Consider the following 13,732-nt stretch of genomic DNA (forward strand, 5'->3'; position numbering starts at 1 on the left):
GTGAATGAACTAGATGATCATTGATGTCTCCTATATCCCTACTTTTCTATGATGTATTATAATATTAAAATCTATATATTTTGGTGCTACATATAAAATGCTTGTTCCACATTCTGGTTATAATGCTATACCTAGCAAAAGCTTGTGACACATTAGAAGGTTCCAAGATCAAGAGATATGAGGTGGCAGATAAGACTGTAACTTTGTATTGCAGAACCTCCTGCAGTGACCCTATTCAATGGTACTGCAGGATAGCTACATTTTTGGCTCCAGAAACAATGGAAAGTCCACAAAACACTACCAGCACAGACTGCATACAGGAAGAAGCTCTGCTGGTAAAAGATTCTGCCACAAGTGTGTAACGGGGTCTGTCCCTGTTACTGCAGGGAGGAGTGTGTTCAAGTTGCCTCTGACCAGGGACTACTTCCACCCTGCTCAGAGACAGACACAGCTGTGCTGTGGGTGCACTGGCTAGCCAGAAGCCTGCACAGCGAGCACAGACTCGGTAAGCAGCCCCAGCCAGGGAAGTTCCAGCAGCTATGGGCAATTGGAAGCCCGGCCACCCAGGCAGGGCAGAAGGGCCTGCCCCCACAAGGAGGGGGGAGATAAGAGCAGCCAGGAGTGGCTGTGGGAGTCTCTCTGGGATGAGGAGCAGGTGGCCACTGCCAGGGACATGCATGGGCAGCGTGATCCCTGAGCAGGCTTTCCCTCACCTGAGGCTCTGTTACCAGCCTTCACCTAGATCAAGGCAGCTGGGGATGCCAGGATTGCAACAGAGGGTGGACTGGAGAGACTACAAATGGCCAGCACAAGGTGAGTACAACTTTTTTTTATTTATTATTATTGATTTGTGTTTTCAGTTAGACTCAGGGCAAAGAGCCCGGGGCCTGTGGGAGTGGAAGCCTGTGATCCAGGGGACTGGCTGCTCGGAGATGCCTGGTTCATGGTCTGTGACTCCTCGGCCAACACTCTACAGCTAAAGTAAAAAGGGATGGGGCATGACAGTACACCTGGCCGAACATGTCCAGCAGCACCCTTCCTGAGTCGTGGCTACCTGGGCAGTTCACAAAGTGTTACAAAATCATTCCACAGAGCATAAACTCCTGGAGAAATTATTTAAAAATAATAATTTTCTCCCCCCATGGTTAAAGAGTCCCTTGAAAAAGCCTCTCATGGAGAGAGGAAGAAAACATTAGGACTACTATAAATCTGCACTTATAAATTTACACACACGGGCATGCACACCTGCACAAAGAATATATATACTTGTAGGACAAGTGTCTTATGAGCATGACTTCGGAATGAACTCACATATGGGTCATCTGCAATAATGCTAATGAAACCTTGACAGCACACTGGCATGTGTTCAAGGCAGCCAAAGAAAACAAACCAAAAAAAGTTTTAAAAAAATTCCTAGCGGGTTTTAAAATGGTTGTTAATAGAACTACTTTGAACTGACATTTTTAGGTGGGAAAAGAATCTCCTCACTCAGCTACCATTAATGTCTGGGAACTCTTTCTTTGTTTAAATTTCATACAGGACTCTGGGGTCCAAAGGGCACAGGTAATACTAATCTGCTTACCCAATAAGAAAAAGAACACAATACAATAATATGATGATAATAATATTGTAATGATACACTACAAGATAAATACAATGCAATGAGTAGCAAAGAAGGAAGCAACAATCCAAGCAGAGATTGTGACATTTTCTAATCACCCAGGATGATCCGCACAATTACACACTGCATCCTAGCTTGGTCTCATTTACTCACTGTGAACCTGAAACTAATATAATCCTAAATGCCATGGAAACAGGAACAGAGAAATGAAATCCCTCAGCACCCCTAGTGAGCAGGACAGTAAAATTACCTGCACATCCACACAGCTGCCAGAATTTATTAGCAAAGTGAAGTTTTGATCTCATTTCAAGTCCATCTTTACATTTTCTTTTTGTGCAACAAATCCTGCGCCATTCAAAAAAGTGTATGCTTCACAACTGAAATGTATTTATGGAAGTGGCTAACAATTATATTAAAATTATGGTGTGACTTCTAAATATTTCTCAGAATAAAATATTTATGCAAGACAATGTATAAGACAACAGCTTCTTTGCACACACAAGTCTATAGCTGTGCAACAAGCAGGAATACTGTGAATCTACTTGCATGAGAAACACATTGCTTCTGGAAGTTAAAAATGCATAGTATGATTTCAATGGATATGCAGGGTCAACCTAGAGTAATATGTTCACTGAACACGACTTACAAGAGTCAACATTTTCCAGCAAATTGCTCCCCCGTAGTCTACGTTAAAAATTTTAGATACAAAAAATACAACACCTGCCTGATACAAACTAAGGGCCTGAATTCTGCAGAGACAGGACAAAATGTCAAGATTAAAATCAGTTTTTCCCGAGGAGGGTTTTTAAGCCCAGACTACAGGGTAAATTTAGGGAATGGGGGAGTCTGGCATATGGTTAAAGCAGGGGGAACCAACCATTGTACATGCCCCTTGTTCTTGGCAACCATCTCATATACCAGGAGTTCAGTTTACAGATTTATCCCAGTGATTGCATTCTTCACAGTTTTCTGGTCCACTCCAGAATTGGTGGTGGCCAGGTTGCGAATGGTGGCCCACTTTCAGATTGAACTGTTAATCCAACCCCATCACTCCTACAAGGTAGCAACCCCTGTATTAGACACTTTCAAGACTTTCCAGAAAAGATGGTTTTAAGGTGCTCACAATGTAAGAGAGGAAAAATCAGAAGGGAAGGGGATGGTACATAAGACAAGTAAAAGAAAAACAACTACTTCATTTTTAGGTACTAAGATGTAAAGTAGTAAAATGGCTAACTTATAATAATACAATATAACACAAATGACTAATCTAAAAAAATAATTATTTGAAAACACATTTCAAATAATTATTTATTTGAAAGGACAGAGAAATGAAACCACAAGAGAATGAGGCCAAGGAAAACAGGAACTGAGGAAAATCTGACAGCAAAAACAACGCTGTTAAACCTACTGCAAGCAGAAAACACTACCTGAAATTTACCGTATTTACTGAAATATAAGATGACCCTGATTATACGACAACCCCACCCAATAATTAGATTCTATTTATGAATTTATACATGTGTTATAATTTTTCACGTACAGAATCAAATTATTGCAGGTGCACCTTGATTTTATCCCTCCAAACTGCTACAGCAGGGAAAATAAATCTGAGGGAGGTAGGGAGGTCTGGTGGCCCTCTGCTCCTCCCCACCACAATTTCTTTTCCTTGGAGCTCCACCTCACTACTGTCAGATCTTGCTCTCCCTGTGCACATGGAAGTGAAAAGCAAATTTGAAAACACTGATGGATGACTGACATGTTTTGTCTTTTTTTTTTAAACTGATGCAAGATTTTAGACAAGTACTCCACAAACAGTTTTAAGCAACACTTTTGTACTGCCTTACACGCAGTACAAACTATGCACAATATTAATTTAAAGCCTTGATTTATTATATAGTTCATTGGACTGGGCCCCAACAAAGACAATTGTATTTCAAGCCACGGAGACCCCATAGCTCAGCAGTGGTCAGTATGTGTGTGTACTCCAGATACCTGCCCCCCTCTCCCCCCACACACTCCGCCCCTCCAAAAAAGGATCAATGTGCTAATTAGCCCCCCACTCATGACTGGGTGTTCTTGTCATGAGTCTGGGCTCCTCCTAAAATTGATATGCAAATGAGGGACAGGGCAATCTAGTCCAGCTCCACCTCATGGAGGGTGGGGCCACACTGATCATATGAGAGAGACGGAGAGGGGGGCAACAGAGGGATTCTGGGTGAACTGTTTGGGGCCCCATTTGGTGAGGTTTGCCAGACATTTAAGGCTGGTGACAAAACTGAAATGATTAAAAGTGGGAAAGAAAGGCACAGCTAAACTGTGGGCGAAAAAGAAAGCAAAATACATCCAAAGTAGTAGCTCACTGTGACTTGTAAAAGAGTCATTGCTGAGAGAGACTGAGCACAATGTACACCTCTATGTAGCTTATTTAGATGGGCTGCATCAACCTATCCATCCTTGTGGTAGGTGCCAGGCAGAGGAAATACTGTGACTGCTAAGGCGGTTTTCCTAATTGCTGGGGATAACTGTTTTTCTGGCAAGGGGTAGTACCCACAGAGGTAACGTATAGTTAACCTCCCACTTTCACTTCCAGTGGGAAGATCTTGCCTTTATGCCCACTTTATGGAAATGGGAAATTCCTTCCTAGCTTGCTCCTGCGGCCATACGGCTGAGGGCAAGCAAAAGTTGGGGGAATCCGAACCCCAAGCTTCCGGGCTTGGGCCTGCATGCAGGATGCCTGCCAAATGAACTGGAAGCATCTGAACCCCCAGGTGGGGGTGGAGGATGTCTGCCAGTAGTAGGGCCACTTATAGTTCTTGAATGACTCGTAGATTTGGAATTGATTTGGCTTGGAACACGAAATTTATTTTTTTTTTTTTTTTTAAGGAAAAGTAGGTTCCTATCAGCATGTTTGGCACAAGGGGAGGGTATTAGAGAAACTGGCTGTTTTTTTTAAGGGCCAGAAAAAAAAATCCCATCAATATGATTGCCCAATGTGGGCCATATGTTTTATAGTCATGCTCAGTGTTGGCTGCATTTTAATTTACTTCATAGTTGATTTCCATTACTAAGCACATGCTGCTTTTGGCAGCAGTTTAACAATAGACAATGCATTTAATGTAGTTTCCTTGTACATGACTGTAAGAAGATGAGATTTTTTTCTCTATGCTGATTAGAGTGGGGGGAAACCTTATCTTATATTCAAGTAAATATGGTAAATGTCTCAAAGACATCAGAGAATAGTGTACATGGAAGAAATAAAAAAATCAAATCTTTTCCTATCCGTTTCAGAATTTGAGATTCCTGTTTATTATACTCTTATCCTTAATATTAAGAAAAATCAAGAATGAAGAATGAAAGTATTTTGTTTTGAAGTATTCTTCCCAACGTCAATATGAAGAAGTATATCTGTACTTTTTTACTATTAGAAGTGGTCCAATTTTTCTATTGTTACATTATTTTATTGTAATACACATATTATATTAAAAACAGTGAACAGGGATTTAGATGTGTCAAATATACAGTTCCATGCAACAGATCATAATACATTCTTAAATCTAATCTGATTTTGATTTTAAAAATTTGCAAAACAAACTATTACATTTAAATAGATCTATTATGTAACCTGAAAATATTAACAAAAATCAGAGAATAATTCGCAAAAGAGTATCTTAAAAGAAAAGAAAGCATAAACAGTTCACAACATTTTCCTGTGTTTTCATGGGTAACTTATTAAGACCTGTGGATAATGGGTAATTACAAATAGAAAACTGGCACTCTCCTATTCTTTATTCTGCATGACCAAGCAACAGACTACAGTAAGCCACTTTTCCTTATCTTCCCATCTTGCCTCTCTTTTCTCACACAAACAATACAATCAAGGCCTCTTCAGTTACTATATTAAAATTATTTATTATAATAAAAAGCAGATGTAGAGACGTGATAACATTTGCTTCACACTGGAGGAGTTATTCAGAGCAGTACTCTCTATTAATGTACACCTGTAAAAATATAACCTGTTATCAAAAGATGACATCTCTGCTATATATTTGTATACAAATGCTCACTACTGTAGCTTTATTCTAAGCCAATTAAAGTACAAGTTACAACCAGGGGTTTGATATTATTAAAATGGAGACCCTGTTTAATATATACCATTTGATATAATGGAAATCTGAATACAGTTTGAAGTATAAGATATTATCACATAAGTGTATAATTCATTTCTGCAATCAAAAATGCAATGCTTCAATGGTCTTAACTTGTGTGATCCTCTTCTTTTGGTCTGGAGTTGACATAAATCAGATAACAGTTACTGTAGTAGAATAAAAATAAATCTGCTTACAAGTAACAGATTACATTAGTGTCACTGACCATTAACAGGTTTACATTTTCTCCCAGTGAATGTGTTCTCTTTAAAGTCCATAGTGAAGGGTAAAGCACCTCACATTTTTTTAAATAATTTCCTGATAATAATTTCAGTCTATGGCCTAAAAGTTTTACCCCAAATATTCACAGCAAGGTCAAATGGGGACTCATGGAGGATATCACAAACATTAACAGAATGTATTTTCAGTGGTTAATAGTTGATCAGCTATCTTGAAAACAGGAAGAAATTCTTCACTCAGGTATTATCTATCTACATGCCTGTACCTCATTTTATATACAATGGACTAAATTCATCCCTGATTTAACTCCAGCTGAAATTAATGAACATGAAAGTATCTGGCCAAATACAACTGGACTGTAAACATTTATAATCACTTAATATTTGCTGTTTTGATGGCTTTTGCACAAGTCCACTAGTATGATTTTTTGCAATGCACTGTCATGTATACTGTTATCATATTCATTTACAGTTGTTGAAATCTATTGCTCATGCTAAAAAGAATCCTATTTCTTTGTACTTATCAAGTTCTTAAACAAGTAAGAAATGTAAAAGCCTCATTTCACAAACAAAAAAGATACGATAATTTCCAATTCATTACAAATTCAAAAACGTGAGCCAACTACTAAGAGAAATTTACTTTCAGATGAATTTTCATTTTATATTTGAGTTACCAAACAGAATTATGACATTCATCATGATGCTTTGACAAGAAAAATGTTATGATAAATTTCTTTAGACATTTCCCTAATATGTTTTCACACCAATCTTGAATTGTATTCTTGTATCATTGACTCAGTACACAAAATTATTCTAGAAATGTTGCTTTCCAACAGTGTTAGGAAATCTCTGATCAGGTTTTTGCTGCTGGGCTCTTCCAATAATTATAAGAATGAGGATTGAGATTGCATTAGATAATTGAAATGAGACGATGGCTCTTTCAATTACCGAAACAATTTCTCAAAGGATGAAACCTGCAGTGCATTGTGAAATGATCTAAATACTAAGAATGACAATGTTTGCTTTGCTCCAGACCAATGACCATCAAAAAGTAAATATCTAATTTCAATAATTATTGAAGCAGTAGAAATGGAATTCAGCATAGCTTAGTAACTAGAAAAGCCTTATAATTTATTCTGCCGTGTGGATAAGAAAAATAACTAAGGGGAAAATGTTATATGTATTGTCACAGGATTCACTTTCCATTACTTTCATTACAAAAAGATCATCCTTTTTTCTGTAGAAAGTCCACTGGAAGGAACTCTGGAAGAACAGATCTCTGTAGAATTCTCTTCATAAAAATCTTCCCACATTATCGTGTTGTGGTGGCAGGGTTTGTCACCTTTTGCAAAAAGAAAACATGGTGCTTGCCCCAAACTTGTCATACCCATAGGTATGCATATGGGCCAATGTAGTCGCACATTCTTCTGGCCTACAACCCATCCTCCCCAGCTCCCTGATGGTATAAACCCATTAAAACTGTGTTAGGCTCATAGGAAAGTAGGGTTGGAAGATACCTCACAAGATCATTCAGTCTAACCCTCTGCTCAAGGCAGGATCATTTCTGACTACACCATCTCAGCCAAGTGTTTGTTCAAATTGCTCTTGAAAATTTTCAGCAATGACAACTTCTCTATGTAGCCTGTTTCAGTGCTTGACCACCTTCATAGTAAACAATTGCCTCTTAATCTTCAACCTACATTTCCTCTGTTGCAGCTTGAGGCCACCGCTCTTAGTCCTGTTCCTTACAGCCATAGAGAAAAGCCATCTCCAGCGTCTCTGCAATTGCCTTTCAAGTATTTGAAGACTGTTATCAAGTCCCCTCTCAGTTTTCTCTTCTCCAAACTAAATAACCCTAGTTCTTTCAGCCTCTTAAGTTATGCTTTGCAGGCTGCTAATCAAAGAATCATAGCAAATTTGGGTTGGAAAGGACCTCAGGAGGTCATCTAGTTCAAACCCTGCTCAAAGCAAGACCATGCCCAACTAAATCATCCCAGCCAAGGCAGGTCTTAAAACCTCCAAGGATAGGGATTCCACAACCTCTCTGGGTAACCTGTTTCAGTGTTTTACTACCCTCCTAGTAAGAAAGTTTTTGCTAATATCTAACCTAAACTGCCCTTGCTGCATCTTGAAACCATTGCTCCTTGTTCTGCTAATCATTTTGTCACTCTCCACTGGACCCTGACCACATCCTTCTTGAAGTGTAGGGCCCCAAACTGGACACTGTATTCCAGATAAGGCCTCACCAGTGCCAAATAGAGCAGAAGAATCACTTCCTTTGATTGGCAAATGGTATTCCTATTAATGAAACCCAGGATGCTATTGGCATTTTTGCAATAAGATCATACTGCTGGCTCATATTCAGTTGATAGTCTACTGTAACCCCCCAGGTCCTTCTGTGTATTACTGAAGCCTACCCAGTCATTCCCCACTCTGTATTTATTCATGCAGTTATTCCACCCCAATTCATAGATGTTAGGGTCGGAAGGGACCTCAATAGATCATCGAGTCCAACTCCCTGCATAGGCAAGAAAGAGTGCTGGGTCTAGATGACCCCAGCTAGATGCATATCCAACCTCCTCTTGAAGACCCCCAGGGTAGGGAAGAGCACCACCTCCCTTGGGAGCCTGTAACAGACCTTGGCCACTCGAACTGTGAAGAAGTTTTTCCTAATGTCCAGTCTAAATCTGCTCTCTGCTAGCATGTGGCCATTATTTCTTGTAACCCCCGGGGGCGCCTTGGTGAATAAAACCTCACCAATTTCCTTCTGTGCCCCCGTGATGAACTTATAGGCAGCCACAAGGTCGCCTCTCAACCTTCTCTTGCGGAGACTGAAAAGGTCCAGGTGCTCTAGTCTCTCCTCGTAGGGCTTGGCCTGCAAGCCCTTAACCATACGAGTGGCCCTTCTCTGGACCCTCTCCAGGTTATCCGCACCCCTCTTGAAGTGCGGTGCCCAGAATTGCACGCAGTACTCCAACTGCGGTCTGACCAGCGCCCGATAGAGGGGAAGTATCACCTCCTTGGATCTATTCGTCATGCATCTGCTGATGCACAGTAAAGTGCCATCGGCTTTTCTGATGGCTTCGTCACACTGCCGACTCATGTTCATCTTGGAGTCCACTAGGACGCCAAGATCCCTTTCCACTTCCGTGCCACCCAGCAGGTCATTTCCTAGGCAGTAGGTGTGCTGGACATTTTTCCTCCCTAAGTGCAGCACTTTGCATTTCTCCTTGTTGAATTGCATTCTGTTGTTTTCTGCCCACTTGTGCAACCTATCCAGGTCTGTTTGCAGCTGTTCCCTGCCCTCCGGCGTGTCCACTTCTCCCCATAGCTTTGTGTCATCCGCAAACTTGGACAGAGTACACTTCACTCCCTCGTCCAAGTCACTGATGAAGACATTAAACAGTATCGGTCCAAGGACCGAGCCCTGCGGGACCCCACTGCCCACACCCTTCCAGGTCAAAACCGACCCATCCACCACAACTCTCTGGGTGCGACCCTCTAGCCAATTCGCCACCCTCCGGACTGTGTAGTCATCCAAGTCACAGCCTCTTAACTTGTTCACCTGTATGGGGTGGGATACTGTATCGAAGGCCTTCCTGAAGGCTAAGTATACGACATCCACCCCTACTCTTGTGTCCAGGCGTTTCGTAACCTGGTCATAAAAAGAGACTAGATTAGTCACGCATGGTCTGCCTGCTACGAACCCGTGCTGGTTTCCCCTCAGCATAATTTGTCCTGCTGGGCTCTCGCAAATGTGAGCCTTGATAATTTTTTCAAAGACTTTGCGAAGGATGGAGGTGAGACTGACTGGCCTATAGTTGCCCAGGTCCTCCTTCCTTCCCTTCTTGAAAATGGGGACCACACTGGCCCTTTTCCAGTCCTCCGGGGCTTGGCCCGTGCGCCACGAGCGTGCAAATATTCCTGCCAGTGGCTGTGCAATGACGTCGGCCAGTGCCTTCAGTACCCTTGGATAGAGCTCATCTGGGCCTGCTGACTTAAAGGCATCCAGTTCCTCCAAGTGACTCTGCACCATCTCAGGGTCTACGCATGGTAGTCTGGCACCTTGCTGCTGCCTCTCTACAATCCCAGTGAGAGACTTGTCTTGCCCCTCTCTTAGGAACACTGAGGCAAAGAACTCGTTGAGGAGTTCAGCCTTGTCCCCCATGTCCGTCATCAATTGCTTCTGCCCATTTAGTAGGGGTCCTATTCCTCCCTGGGCCTTCCTTTTACTCCCTATATATCTAAAAAACTATTTCTTGTTATCCTTTACTTGGGATGCCATCCTCAGCTCTATGGTAGCTTTGGCCCGTCTAACTGCCTCCCTACAAGCACGAGCAGAGGAGGTATACTCCTCTTTGGTGATCTCTCCCTGTTTCCACTTTTTATGTGCCCCCCTTTTGGCCTGTAGGCTGCCCTGGATTTCTCTGGTCAGCCAAGGAAGCCTCCTGGCCCCTTTCCCTCTTTTTCCTTGCATCGGGATCATCTCCCTTTGTGCCCGAAGGATCATTTCCTTAAGGCACAGCCACCCTTCTTGGGCTCCCATCACTTCAAAACTCCTACTCTGCAGTGCGTCCTTGACTAATCGCCTGAGTTCATTGAAATCAGCTTTCCTAAAGTCTAGCACTTTTACCCTACTAGTTACCTTACCCACTTGACGTCTTATGAAGAATTCTATTATTAGGTGATCACTGTCTCCCAGATGGCCACCGATCTGTAGGTCCAAGTACAGGTACAGGACTTTCTGTAGGTACAGTCCAAGTACAGGACTTTCTGTTTGTCCTTGTTGAATCACAGCTGACTGATTGAACACCATTTCTCCAGTCTACCCAGGTCATTCTGGATCTTAGCCCTACCTTCTAGAGCATCTGCAGCTCCATCCAACTTGGTGTCATCCACGAATTTATTAAGTATCCAACCCATCATCCAAATCATTAATAAAGATATTAAACAATATCAGACTTGAGACAGACCCCTGGGGAGCCCCACTTGATGCCTCCTTCCAATCAGTCTGTGAGTCACTGTCAACTACACATTGAGAATGATGATCCATAATGATCTTAAAACACTTTCAGTTTATTTCCTTAGCTTGTAAATGAGACTGCTGTGAGAAACCATCTCAAAAGCCTTGCTAAAGTCAAGGCATACCATATCCACTGCTCTCTCCTCATTCACATAGTCCATCAGTTTATCATACAAGAAAATCAGGCTGGTCAGGCATGACTTGCTCTTGCTGAACCCATACTGGCCATTCCTGATCACCAGTAATACAAGGCCTTTGCAGGGGATCTGCTTGTCCTGGTAACAAATGCTGACACTTGTATTGTTGGAGGACAAACTACATACCTCCAACAGGACAATGTGGAAGAATCTATAGGAGATAATATTATGGGGACTTTACCCTCAAAAAACCTACCTCTCAAGTGGATTTAGAATAGGAATCCTATTCTCATGAATCCCTGTCAAATGCCTATCCAACAATTATCATTACAGAATTCATATATGCAGAACGGGCACGTATGAGGTGTGGCATTTTACATTTGAATTTAAAATTAAAATAATAACAATACAAAAGTAATTGAGATCACCTGCAATAAAAGGGATGCTTTGAGTATCATGTAGTAGGGACACTAGTCTGATTCATGCCAAATACTTGGCTGCCAAATTGTCAATTGCATGAGCTGGTTACATCATTTTCCTTTCTGACAGAATAACAAAGTATGAGTTGCAATATAATAGGCTTATATAATCCTCTTTAGAGACATAAAGTTACTACTTTCCCCAGAAACCAGTTAAAAACCTTTAGTTCTGGAATACTATCAACCTCAGTGTGTTTTATATGTCTGTCCATAGATGCATTCCAAAAACTGTACAGATAGCACAAAACCAGCAAATTCTGCCTTTCTAAGAAACATTTAGCTAATGAAAATGAAAAAAAAAAATCATTTCTGATACCACGGTACCTGACAGCTACAAAAGGACGTCAGAATGTAACCTCCCTCACTCAGAAATCATTGCTCCTTATACTATTAATATTTTTAAACTATATACATAATAATCATGAAAGGTGCCAAACTGACAACTGAGAGACTGAAGATCACACTACCCATAAGGCAGTTACAGCACTAACAATGCTTTCTATGTCTCTTCATAATATTCATCTATACCCTGGATAGAATAGTTAAATTACTATGCCAGTCCAGACCTTGGTTTCTCTGCTGAAGCAGCTAATAAAAGTTGTCAACGAAACTTGTCAGTGCAGAAGTCAGTGCAATGTTGGCTTTGCAGCATGAACGTTGCCCACCACCTCTATGACTAGATTAAAAAAACCTGAGGTAGAATTGATCTAAGTTATGTGGTTTTCTGTAAGCAGCGTGGTCTAAATTGGTAGCAAACAGAACATACTGTGAAGGAGCGAGACAAAACTCACAGCGTGGAGGGCTGGTAGGGCTGCAGCTGGAGACCAGAAGGGAAGGAAAATACCCACCACACTTCCAGAGCAGCATCTCACTCAGGACTGGAGGAGGGAGGCTGCCTAGAGATATCTCCGGCCCCGGAGAGGGGCAGAGAAGGGTCAGTCCCCTACAGGCCGCAGGGAGGGGGAATGGCTGAGCGTCCCATCTGTCCCATCCCGGCTGCAGGAGTGACCATGAGCCGGAGGCCTACACACACACAGCTGGTGATAATCTCTGGAGCAGATCCTCAGCTGAAGATCCGGAGCGAGAGAGCCCACAAGGCCTGTGACAATCTCCGGAGCAGAGTTTCCAACAGAGGATCTGGAGGAGGGCCTGAGGGAAACTACAGTTACAGGTAAAGCTGTCCTGCACATGGGGGAGACCCTAAGGAGACTATGAATGTTCACAGGGGTGCAGGGCAGGCTGGCGCATAACAAAGACTGGACTAAGGGATTTTTCTTGCTAGGTGCGATTGGGATTTTGAGAACCTGATCCCAGGTAAAAGGGGACTAAGCCCGACAAGAAGGCTGAGAGCAGCCGGGGTTTTCTTTGGGTTTTTTTGCCTTTTCTTTTGATATTTGAGCACAGGCCAAGACCAGCTGTGGAGGGGTGTACCAAAGGTCACCCTAGGGTAGAAAGCCAAATAATACCACAACAGGCAGCACTGCGACCTGGCTGCAGAAGAATTTTGTGAGTACCATCTGAAGAAGTTAGGCTGGAGTAAAGGGGAGGTTGGGAACACCACAGAAGAAACAGGGATCGAGACTAGGCAGGATCACTGTGGGCAGTGCCTCCTGGGAATATATTTCATCAAAGTCATGGCAGGCGAGAAAACATAAGACCAACCTCCTGGCAGACCAGGTGACCCAAAGCTGAGGTCTACCCTGTTGTCACCTGTAGGCAGACGAGCTCAGGGCAGTGGTAGCAAGCCCTACAACACATACAGGCGTCACACATCCATTCACCCTTTGCTGGAGGGGAGTAAATCTTAGACTGGGCTTCACCATTTTTAAACCAGTGTGTACGTTCTGAACTTCTGTTCATAGATTTCATAGACATTAGGACTGGAAGGGACCTCGGAAGATCATCGAGTCCAGCCCCCTTCCCAAGAGTCAGCTGGGGTCATAGGATCCCAGCAAGATAAGCATCTAAATTTCTTTTGAAGGCATTCAGTGTGGGTGCTTGAACCACCTCCAATGGCAGGCTATTCCAGACCTTGGGGACTCGGACAGTAAAGAAATTCTTCCTTATGTCCAACCTGAAATGGTCTTG

General features: G+C 42.3%; 1 protein-coding gene across 6 annotated transcripts in view; it reads right to left on the reverse strand.

The window, feature by feature from the left end:
- The window catches only part of ENTREP2 (endosomal transmembrane epsin interactor 2), a 451,267-nt gene that overhangs the window by 320,913 nt on the left and 116,622 nt on the right, over positions 1–13,732 (reverse strand). For 2 of the 6 annotated variants that reach the window (XM_059714815.1, XM_019477588.2), the window contains exon 1: positions 12,493–12,645. The exons of the other annotated variants lie outside the window; for them this stretch is intronic. The gene's annotated coding sequence lies outside the window, so the exon portion shown is untranslated. Of the gene's footprint in view, positions 1–12,492; positions 12,646–13,732 lie in introns of those variants that run through there. 6 annotated transcript variants of the gene reach the window in all.

Source organism: Alligator mississippiensis, chromosome 11 (genome assembly GCF_030867095.1).
Source record: "Alligator mississippiensis isolate rAllMis1 chromosome 11, rAllMis1, whole genome shotgun sequence".
Classification (NCBI taxonomy): Eukaryota; Metazoa; Chordata; order Crocodylia; family Alligatoridae; genus Alligator; species Alligator mississippiensis.